Source organism: Miniopterus natalensis, chromosome X, assembly GCF_054644295.1.
Source record: "Miniopterus natalensis isolate mMinNat1 chromosome X, mMinNat1.hap1, whole genome shotgun sequence".
In the NCBI taxonomy this organism is placed as follows: domain Eukaryota; kingdom Metazoa; phylum Chordata; class Mammalia; order Chiroptera; family Miniopteridae; genus Miniopterus; species Miniopterus natalensis.
In genome coordinates this window covers 43,509,251-43,521,249 of record NC_142103.1, presented here as the reverse complement: position 1 = coordinate 43,521,249, position 11,999 = coordinate 43,509,251, and positions in this window count along the sequence as shown.

Sequence of the window (11,999 nt, the reverse complement as noted above, 5' to 3'; positions counted from 1 at the left end):
CAAATATAGCACACTCTTAACCAATGGGTCAAAGAAGAAATCACAAAGGAAATTAGAATACATTTAGAGATGAATGAAAATGAAACAACATATGCAACTTATGGGATGCAGTAAAAGTAGTGCTCAGGGGAAAACTTATAGTTGCAAATGACTACATTTAAAGGAAAAGATCTCAAGCCATAACCTAACCTTATACCTTAAGGAACTTAAAAGAGCAAAGAGCCTAAAGCTAGCAGAAGGAAGGTAATAGTAAAAATTAGAACAGATACAAACAAAATAGAAGATAAAAATACAATAGAGAAAATCAATGAAACCAAAAGTTGATTTTTTGAAAAGATCAACAATTTGACAGCTAGACTGACAGAGAGAGAAGATGCAAATAATTAAAAAATGAAACAACACTACTACTGACCTTACAGAGATAAAAATGATTATAAGTAAATATTATAAATTGTGCACCAACAAGTTAGATAACTAGAAGAGCTGAACAACTTTCTTGAAACTTACAAATTACCTAACCTAATTTAAAAAGAAATTAAATCTGAGCAGACCTATAACAAAGAAAGAATTTGAAACAGTAATCAAAAATTTCCCAACAAAGAAAAGTCAGGAACCACCAAAATTCACTGGAGAATTCTACCAAAGATTCAAATCATAACAACAATCCTTCTCAAAAGCTTCTCAAAAAATTGAAAAGGAGGGAACATGTCCTAACTCATTCTATGGAGTCAGCATTATTCTGATACCAAAGACAGATAAAGACATTACAAGAAAAAAAATTCAGACCAATATCCCTTATTAATATAGAGGCAAAAGCCTTCAACAAAATATTACCAAATTGAACATAATATGTTAAAAAGATCATTCACCATGATCAAGTGTGATTTATTCTAGAAATGAAAGTATGATTCAACATTGGAATGTCAATCAATATAACACATCATGTTAACACAGCAAAGAGGGAAAAATATAACTACCTCAACTGATGTAGAAAAGGCATTTGACAAAATGAAACACTTTTTCATGACAAAAGCCAATGGAAAATTAGGAATAGAGGGAAATTCCTCAACATATAAAGGGTACTTATAATATTTTTAAAAAGTCAACTTCATACTCAATGGTGAAAGACAGAGTATTTCTCCTAAGATTAGTAACAACACAAAGGTGCCCACTTTCATCATTCCTTTTCAACATAGCACTGGAATTTACAGACAGAGCTATTAAACAATAATAAGAAATAAAAGCCATCCAAATTAGAATGGAGAAGTAAAGGGGTGTCTATTCATAGATGAAATGACCCTATAGATAGAAAATCCGAAAGAATCCAAAAGAAAGCTACAAGAGTTAATAAATGGATTCAGCGAACATGCAGGCTAAAAGATGAACAAACAGAAATAAGTTTTGTTTCTATACACCAGGAAAGAAACAGTAAATTAAGAAAGCAATTCCATTTAAGTAGCCCCTAAAATAATTAAATACCTAGGAATAGATCCAACCAAGGAGGTGAAATACTTGCATTACTGAAAACTATAAAACAATGGTGAAAAAAATTAAAGAAAACCTAAATAAAAAGACATCTCATGTTCATAGATAAGACTTAAATATGTCAGCACTACCCAAAGTGATCCAAATATTCAATGCAGTTCCAATCAAAATTTCAACATCCTTTTTCACAGAAATGGTGAAGCCTATCTTCAAATCCATTTGAAATTCCAAGTGTATAATTTTTAGTGTTCACATTTCTTGCCTAAAAAGTCTTAATTCATCACAAAACACTATTCTATCCTACTAATATTTCTGCTTGTCAAAGTGTAGTAAATATCTTGAAAATGGTTTGTCACTTGCTTTTATCTATGTTTTCCTATCAAGCTACTACCAACATATTGAGCATTAAATTATACCTTCTTTTACCAATTACACTTCTTATTCTACATTTTGAAAATTAGTTGAAGTCTTTTTGCAGCTGTAACAATTTAAAATTACTTATATGACAGAAGGGAGGTGGGAGGGAAAGAAGAGATTAACCAAAAGAACATATGAATATATGCATAACCCATGGACATAGACAGTAGTGCAGTGAAGACCTGGGGGAAGAGCAGGGTGGAGGGGGGTCAATAGGGGGAAAAGGGGGACATCTGTAATACTTTCAACAATGAAAATGTTTTTAAATGGGGGAAATTTAATATAGTGGTACACTGGCAAAGCTATCAAACTTATGTCCTGTACATGTAGATACAGTTAATGGGACCATCTTTGTGTACCAAGGGCTGCAGCTTCCACATAACCTAGGTTCAAGTAGTATTGTGTGCATGCATCATAATTGTGAAGTCACAATGCTTGCATCTATGTGTCTACATGCTCTCCTGTGTGGTGAGAGAGGGGAAGGCAGGGCCCACTTGACCACTTTATTTCCTCCTCTCCAAGAACTTAAGAAAGTGAAGCAAGAAGTTGGAAGGAGTCTCAGAGCTTATGCTTGGCAGTCACCCAGAATGCCTGCTGTTTTAACCAACCAATTTAAAGATAGTTGTCCTAACCTTTTCTGCCTTCCATGCCCCAGTCCTGAAATAATTCATTTCCTATTTTTGTTCCACTTACCATCTCTTTCATGTATGAATTAGAATGCTTAAAAAGGGTTGTCCTCATCAGGTACTTAAGTTTTTAAGGCAGAAAATATTTCCTTACAAATAATTAAGAATAACTATGATTACTATTTATTTAGTTCTTTTATCTTAGGCTCAATGGGAAGCACTTTACATTTTCTCATTCAATCCCACAACAATCCTACTGTCCACAATTCTGAGGAAATTGGTTCAAAAGAATTGGTAACCTAACCTCAGCAGTTGGCAAAGAACCAGAATTCATACCCAGGTCTATTCAATTTCATTTTGAAGCTTTTTATCATCACACTATTCTGCCTCTTACACTATACTTATTTTCCACCCTCATATCTGTGAGATCAGGTATATTGTTCTTTCACCCCATCGCTGCTTGCAGAATTTTCTTTCTTATCATTTTATCTATTGGCTCATTTCCTCAACAGTGTATGTTATGTAACTGGTGCTAATGTTGTAAATGAAGTGTCATTTATTTTTTAAATATGCTGGAGAACCTTGGTTGAGGCTGTTCTAAGGCTCAAACTGTGCTAAGGGATTTATATTTGCATTTCCTCATTTAATCATCAAAGCAATCTTGTGAAATATGTACTGTTGTTCCCATTTTATGAAAAAAGAAACTGAATTTAGAAAGGTTAACTAATTTTCCCAAGTATAATCGGTGCCAAAAAGGGGACAGAGTCTAAACCCTATTCCATAGAGAGATAGGTTCAAATAGAACTATAGAGCACAATTACCATTTATCCTATGCTGGCTCTAAATGAAACCGAGAGAGCCCACCTTCTTAGCATGATAGGCAAATCAAGTCATATCACACGTAGCAGATGTAGATGCATTTCTCATTTTGATCCACTTGTAATAATGAGAGCTAAAATTTTATGAATGCTTCCTGTAGTGTCAGGTATGGTTTTAAGGAACAATTTACTGGTATTCATTTAATCTTCATAACAATCCAATTAGATTGGTGATATTGTTATGTTTATTTTATGGTGAAGAAACTGAGATTCAGGGAGATTAGGTAACTTGACTTAGATCACACAACTAAAAGTCCAAATAAAATAAGGAAAATCAAGGTATCATTTTGTTTTTTCTGAAATGTTAGGAGACAGATGAATTTTATTGTTTGTCTACAAAATAAAAAATTGGCATAATTTTTGTGGAGATGGATGATTTCTGTTTTTAGCTTTTTTAGAGAAAGAATGTGTTAGGTTTCTGGTTGATAACTTAAAGGGATAAAAATATAAATTACAGTTTAATGATGTAGAAATATTAACAAGTTTCTTTTTAAAAAATTTTACCTTTATTGTTGAAAGTATTACAGATGTGAGTATTTTTCCCCCAAAGATCCCCTCAACCCCGCATCCATCCTATCCTTATACCAATGTTTGTGTCCATAGGTTATACATATGAGCATATAAGTTCTTTGATTAATCTCTCCCCACCCACTATTCCACCAACGCCTTCCCTCGGAGATCCTTCAGTCTGTTCCATACTTCTATAGCTCTGGATATATTTTGTTCATCAGCTTATTATATTCCATATATGAGTGAGATCATGTGGTACTTGACGTTCTCTGACTGGCTTTTTTCACTTAGCATAATACTCTCCAGTTCAATCCATGCTGTGCCAAAGGGTAAGAGATCCTTCTTTTTTGTAGCTGCATAGTATTCCATGGTGTAAATGTATCATAGCTTTTTTATCCACTCATCTGCTGATGGGCACTTGGGCTGTTTCCAGATCTTAGCTATTGTAAATTGTGCTGCTAGGAACATAGGGGTGCATAAGTTTTTTCTGATTAGTGTTAAGGTTTCTTAGGATATATTCCTAGAATTGGGATCACTGGGTCAAATGGTGCTTTAATTTTTAATTTTTTGAGTACACTTCACACTGTTTTTTATAGTGGCTGTACCATTCTGCATTCCTACCAGCAGTGTACTAGGGTTCTCCTTTCTCCCCATCCTTGCCAGCACTTGTGGTTCTTTGATTTGTTTTTTTTTCTTTTTAATTTTATTTTTGTTTTAAATATTACAGATGTCCCTTTTTCTCCCCAATGACCCGTTCCACCCCATCCCATTCCCCTTCCTAGTCCCTCTCCCCACCATTGTCCGTGTCCTTGGGTTGTACATATATGCATATAAATTCTTTGGTTACTCTCTCCCCTTCCACCCACTGGCCCTCCTCCATCACTCTGACATTCGTGAGTCTGAACTATGCTTCCATGTCATTGAATCTATTCTGTTCATCAGTTTAAGTTCTTTAGAGTCCACATATAAGAGAGATCATGTGATGTTTGTCTTTCTCTGCCTGGCTTATTTCGCTTAGCATAATCTTCTCCAGGTCCATCCATAATGTCCCAACACGTACGAGATCCTTCTTCTTTACAGCTGCGTAGTATTCCGTGGTGTAAATGTCCCACAGCTTTTTTATCCACTCATCTACTGATGGGCACTTGGGCTGTTTCCAGATCTTAGCTATTGTAAACTGCGCTGCTGTGAACATAGGGGTACATATATGCTTTCTGATTAGTGTTTCAGGATTCTTAAGATATATTCCTAGAAGCGGGATCACTGGGACAAATGGCAGTTCCATTTCTAATTTTTTGAGGAACCTCCATACTGTTTTCTATAGTGGCTGCACCAGTCTACATTCCCACCAGCAGTGTACTAGGGTTCCCCTTTCTCCACACCCTCGCCTGCACATGTCGTTTGTTGATTTGTTGATGGCAGCCATTCTTACAGGTGTGAAGTGATACCTCATTGTGGTTTTAATTTGCATCTCTCTGATGATTAGCACCGTTGAACATTTTCTCATTTGTCCCTTGGCCATCTGTATGTCCTCTTTGGAGAAGTGTCTATTCAGGTCCTTTGCCCATTTCTTAATTGGGGTGTTTGTCTTCCTCTTGCTGAGTAGTATGAGTTCTTTGTACACTTTGGAAATTAGCCCCTTATCACATACATTCTTGGCAAATATGTTTTCCCATAACATGGGGTTCCTTTGTATTTTGAGGCTGTTTTCTTTTGCTGTACAGAAGCTTTTTAGTTTGATGTAGTCCCATATGTTTATTTTTCCTGTTGTTTCTCTTGCCCTAGAAGATGTATCAGTGAAAATTCCACTATGTGGGATGTCTGTGACTTTACTGCCTATGTTTTCTTCCAGGATTTTTATGGTTTCATGACTTACATTTACATCTTTTATCCATTTTGAGTTTGTTTTTATGTATGGTGAAAGATGGTGGCCTAGTTTCATTCTTTTGCATGTATCTGTCCAATTTTCCCATCACACCAATTGAAGAGACTGTCTTTACTTGATTGGATATTCTTGCCTTCTTTGTCAAATATTAACTGACCATAATGGTGTGATTCTATTTCTGGGGTCTCTGTTCTGTTCCATTGATCCATATGCCTGTTGCACCAATAGCAGACCATTTTGATTACAATGGCTTTGTAATACAGCTTGAAGTCAGGCAATGTGACCCCTCCCATTCTGTTCTTTTTTCTCAAGATGACTGCAGGTATTCAGGGCATTTTTTGGTTCCACATAAATTTTAGAAATGTTTGTTCTAGATCTGTGAAATATGCTATTGGTATTTTAATAGGAATTGCATTGAATATATAAATTGCTTTGGGTAGTATGGGCATTTTAATGATATTAATTCTTCCAATCCATGACCATGATATATTCTTCCACTTGTTTAAATCTTTCTTTATTTCTTTTTCAGTGTCACGTAGTTTTTTGCACACAGGTCTTTGACATTCTTGGTTAAGTTTATTCCTAGGTATCTTATTTTTTTAGTTGCAATGTTAAATGGTATTTTTATAGTTTCTCTCTCTGAAAGTTCATTGTTGGTGTATAAAAATGTCATTGATTTCCAGATGTTGATTTTATATTCGGCTACCTTGCCAAATTTGTTTCTCCAATCTACTAGTACTTTGATGGAGACTTTAAGGTTTTCTATGTATGATATGATGTCATCTGCAAACAATGCCAGTTTTACTTCCTCCTTTCCAGTTTTGATACCTTTTATGTTTTCTTTCTGTCCAATGGCTGTGGCTAAGACTTTCACTACTATTTGAATAAGAGTGGTGAAAGTGGACATCCCTGTCTTGTTCCTGTTTTTAATGAAAAAGGGTTTTAGTTTTTGCCCATTGAGTATGATGTTGGCTGTAGGTTTGTCATATATGGCCTTTATTATGTTGAGGTGTGGTCCCTCTATTCCCACTTTGCTGAGAGTTTTTATCAGAAATGGGTGCTGGATTTTGTCGAATGCTTTTTCTGCATCTATTGATATGATCATATGATTTTTTTCCTTCAATTTGTTTATGTGATGTATCACATTTATTGATTTGCAGATGTACCAGCCTTGCATCCCTGGAATAAATCCCACTTGGTCATGGTGTATGATCTTTTAATGTGTTGCTTGATCCGGCTTGCTAGTATTTTAGTGAGGATTTTAAAATCTATATTCATCAGGGATATTGGCCTGTAATTTTCTTTCTTTGTAGTGTCTTTACCTGGTTTTGGGATTAGGATGATGCCGGCCTCATAAAAAGAGTTTGGGAGTTTTACTCCCTCTTGAATTTTCTGGAATACTTTGAAGAAAATAAGTGTTTGTTCTTCTTTGAATGTTTGGTAAAACTCGCCTGTAAATCCATTATGTCCAGGACTTTTGTGTGCTGAGTTTCTTGATTACTGCTTCAATTTCATCAGCAGTTATAGGCCTATTCTGGTTTTCTGACTCTTACTCACTGAGTTTTGGAAGGTTGTATTTTTTTAGGAATTTGTCCATTTCATCCAGGTTGTCCAGCTTGGTGGCATATAGTTGTTCATAGTACTTTCTTACATTCCTTTGTATTGCTGTTGGGTCAGTTGTTACTTTTCCTCATTGATTTCTGATTTTGTTTATTTGGGTCTTCTCTCTTTGTTTCTTAGTTAGTTTGGCTAAAGGTTCATCACTCTTGTTTATCTTCTCAAAGAACCAGCTCTTGGTTTCATTGATCTTTTGTATTGTTTTTTTGTCTCTATGTCATTTATTTCTGATCTGATATTTATTATTTCCTTCCTTCTACTTACTCTGGGATTTTCTTGTTGTTCTCTTTTTAAGTCTTTAAGTTGTAGGGTTAGAGAGTTCATTAGAAGTTTTTCTTGTTTTTTGATGTAGGCCTGTAGTGCTATGAATTTCCATCTAAGGATTACTTTCATTGTGTCCCATAGATTTGGGGTTGTTGTATGTTCATTTTCATTTGTTTCCAGGAAGTTTTTTATTTCTTCCTTGTCTCTTTCATAACCTATCCATTATTTAATAACATGCTATTTAGCCTCCAGGTGTTTGAATGTTTTTCATGTTTTTATTGTAGTTAATTTCTAATTTCGTGCCATTGTGATCCAAGAAAATGCTTGATATTATTTCAATATTCTTGAACTTGTAGAAATTTGTTTTGTCTGCTAACATGTGGTCTATCTTTCAGAATATCCAAGATGCACTTGAGAAGGATGTATATTATGCTGCTTGGGTGGAATGTTCAGTAAATGTCAATTAAATCCTTCTGATCTAGTGTGTCATTTAAGGTCACTATTTCCTTCCTGATTTTTTGCCTGGAAGACATATCCAGTGAAGTCAGTGGGGTGTTAAAGTACCTTCCTATGACTATATTGCTGTTGATCTCTTCCTTAAAGTCCTCCAGAAGTTTTTTGTTTTTTTTATAAATTTAAGTGCTTTTATATTTGGTGCATATCCTCTTGTTGGATTCATCCCTTTAATATTATGCAGTGACCTTTCTTGTCTCTCATTATGGTCTTCCTTTTGAAGTTTATTTAGTCAGATATGAGTATTACTACCCCAGCTCTTTTTCATTTCCATTTCCACGAAAAATTTTTTCCATCTTTTCACTCTCATCCTGTATGAGTCTTTTGTTCTGAGGTGGGTCTCTTATAAACAGCATAGATTTAGGTCATGTTTTATTATCCACTCAGCTACCTTATGTCTTTTTACTGAAGCATTTAATCTATTTACCATTAATATTATTATTGATAGGTACTTATCTATTGACATTTTAATTCTTTATGTCTATGTTTCTCTCTTTTTCTACTTCTACTTCTAATTATAACAGTTCCTTTAAGATTTCCTGAAATGCTGGGTTGGTGGTGATAAAGTCCTTTAGCTGTTCCAACACAATGCTTTCACCAGCATGAGGAGGAGACCCAAAATGTAAGGAAACAAGGTATGCCTTAATTTTCTCCAAATCAATTCCATGATGTAAGGCTTTCTCTGTTATCAGCTGGGGATCATGTATTCTTTGAGCTCCTGACAGTATTCTTCTTTCATGAACATGTCATAAAAGTTAGTCTGTTTAGAATTTCTTGAATTAGGCATGATATAGAAAGATCTTACAGCCAATGAATATTTATCAAGAATATAAAAATCTGTATCATACATTTCTTTTGCCAAACGACCCAACAGTTTTCTCTTTTGTCTTTTTTTGAAATATACTTTTATTGATTTCAAAGGGACAAAGGGAGAGAGAGAGATAGAAACATCATTGATAAGTCATCAATGGGCCTTCTTCTGCACTCCTCCCCTCCCCCCCGGGAATCAAGCCCACAACCTGGGCATGTGTCCTGACTGGGAATTGAACTGGGGTCTCCTGGATCATAAGTAGATGCTAAAACATTGAGTCACATGGGCTGGGACTGATATAACTTCTTAAGGTAAGTACCCTTAGGTAATACCTCCTTGTTTTTAAACATTTTGATTTTACCAATAATGTACATGTATACCCATATAGTATTCCATGCTCATAGGAAACTTTCCTAAATTTCTTGATTTATTAAATTCTACCATTTGATTTTGACTTCATTGCTTTACAACCTGGTGAGAAACCTACACTGATTCAGAAACAAGATAATAAAGTCTTTTCCCTGCTACTAATATGTATATATTTTGACTATATGACACTTTGAATTTACATTTAAAGTAATAGTTTTTACTCTTTTCCACCTCTTTCTTTTTATTAATTTTATTTATTTTATATACATACATGTATATGTATATGTATATGTATATGTATATGTATATGTATATGTATATGTATCATCTCTATAATCTATATATCATATATCTATATCTATATCTATATATGATCTATATCTGTATCTATATCTATATCTATCGATCATCTATATCTATATATCATCTATATCTATCTATATCATCTATCTGTATCTATATCTATCTATATCTATATATCTAAATCATCTATCATCTATCTATATCTATCTATCATCTATCTATCTATCTAAATTGTCCCAAATGTCTCCATTTTCCTCATAACAACTTCCGCTCCTGACCCATTCCCCACCAAGGCCTTCACCACCCTATTGTCTGTGTTCATGGGTTATGCATGTAAATTCTGTCATTAATTTCTCCCCACCTACCCTCCCACCCCTACCTTACCTCTGAGAATCTTCACTCTGATCCATGCTTCCATGTCACTGAATCTATTTTTTTCATCAGTTTATTATGTTCTTTAGATTCCACATATAAGTGAGGTCGTGTGATATTCTTCTTTTTATCTCTGGCTTATTTCACTTAGCATATATCTCTCTAGGTCCATCCATATGATACCAAATGGTACGAGATCCTTTCTCTTTACAGCTGTGTAGTATCCCATGGTATAAATGTCTCATAGCTTTTTTATCCACTCATCTACTGATGGGCACTTGAGCTGTTTCCAAATTTTAGCTATTCTAAATTGTGCTAATATGGACATAGTGGTGCATATATCCTTTCTGATTAGTGTTTCAAGATTCTTAAGATATATTCCTAGAAGTGGGATTACTGGGACAAATGGCAGTTCCATTTTTAATTTTTTGAGAAACCTCCATACTGTTTTCCATAGTGGCTGCACCAGTCTGCACTCCCACTAGCAGTGTAATAGGGTTCCCCTTTCTCCACATTCTCACCAGAAGGAGTCTTTTGTTGATTTGTTGATGATAACCATTCTGACAGGTGTGAAGTGATACTTCATTGTGGTTTCAATTTACTTTTCTCTGATAATTAGCGACATTGAGCATTTTTTCATATGGTTCTTTGCCATCTGTATGTCCTGTTTGGGGAAGTGTCTATTCAAATCCTTTGCCCATTTTTTAATTGGATTGTCTTCCTTATTGTTGAATAGTATGAGTTCTTTGCACATTTTGGAAATTAGCCCCTTATCAGATGCATCTTTCACAAATATATTCTGCCAGGTTGTGGGGTTTCTTTGTATTTTGAGGTTGATTTCTTTTGCTGTGTAGAATCTTTTTAGTTTGATGTAGTCCCATTTGTTTATTTTTTCTTTTGTTTCTCTTTCACTAGGAGATAGATCAGTGAAAATTCCACTATGTGAGACATCTGTGATTTTATTACCTATCTTTTCTTCAAGGATTTTTATGATTTTGTGTATTATATTTGTCTTTTATCCATTTTGAACTTATTCTTGTGTATAGAGTAAGTTGGTGATTTAGTTTCATTTTTTTTGCATGTACCTGTACAATTTTACCAACACCATTTATTGAAGAGAATGTCTTTACTACAATTTATGCTCTTGCCTCCTAAATATTAACTGACAATAACGGAGTGGGTCTATTTCTGGGGTCTCTGTTCTGTTTCATTGATTGTCTGTTGTGCCAATACCAGGTTCCTTTGATTACAGTGGCTTTGTAGTATAGTTTAATGTCCAGTAAAGTGATCCCTCCAACTCTGTTCTTCTTTCTCAATATTACTGTGGCTTTTCAGGGTCTTTTTGTTTCCATATAAATATTTGGAATATTTGTTCTTGCTTTTTGAAATATGTTGTTGGTATTTTAATAGGAATTGAATCTATAGATTGCTTTGTGTATTATGGACATTTTAATGATATTAATTATTCTAATTGATGAACATGGTGTATTCTTCCACTTGTTTATATCTTTGCCTATTTCTTTTTTCAGGTTTTTATGATTTTATGAGTACAGGCCTTTTAAATCCCGGTTGAGTTTATTCCAAGATATTTTATTATTTTAGTTGCAATAGTAAATAGTACTTTTTTTAAAGTTTCTCTTTCTGAGAGTTCATTGTTGGTGTATAAAAATGCTCTCAATTTTTGGACGTTATTTTTTTATGCAGCTTCCTTGCCAAATTCATTTCTCAAATCTAGTAGTACTTTGGTGGAATCTTTAGGGTTTTTTATGTAGAGTATCATGCAAATAATGACAGTTTTATTTTCACCTTTCAAATACAAATATGCTTTTTGTTTTCTTCCTGTTTGATGGCTGTGACAAGGACTTGCAGTACTTTGTTGAATAAGAGTGGTGAAAGCAGACAACCTTGTCTTGTTCCTGTTTTTAAGGGACTTGGTTTTAGTTTTTGAC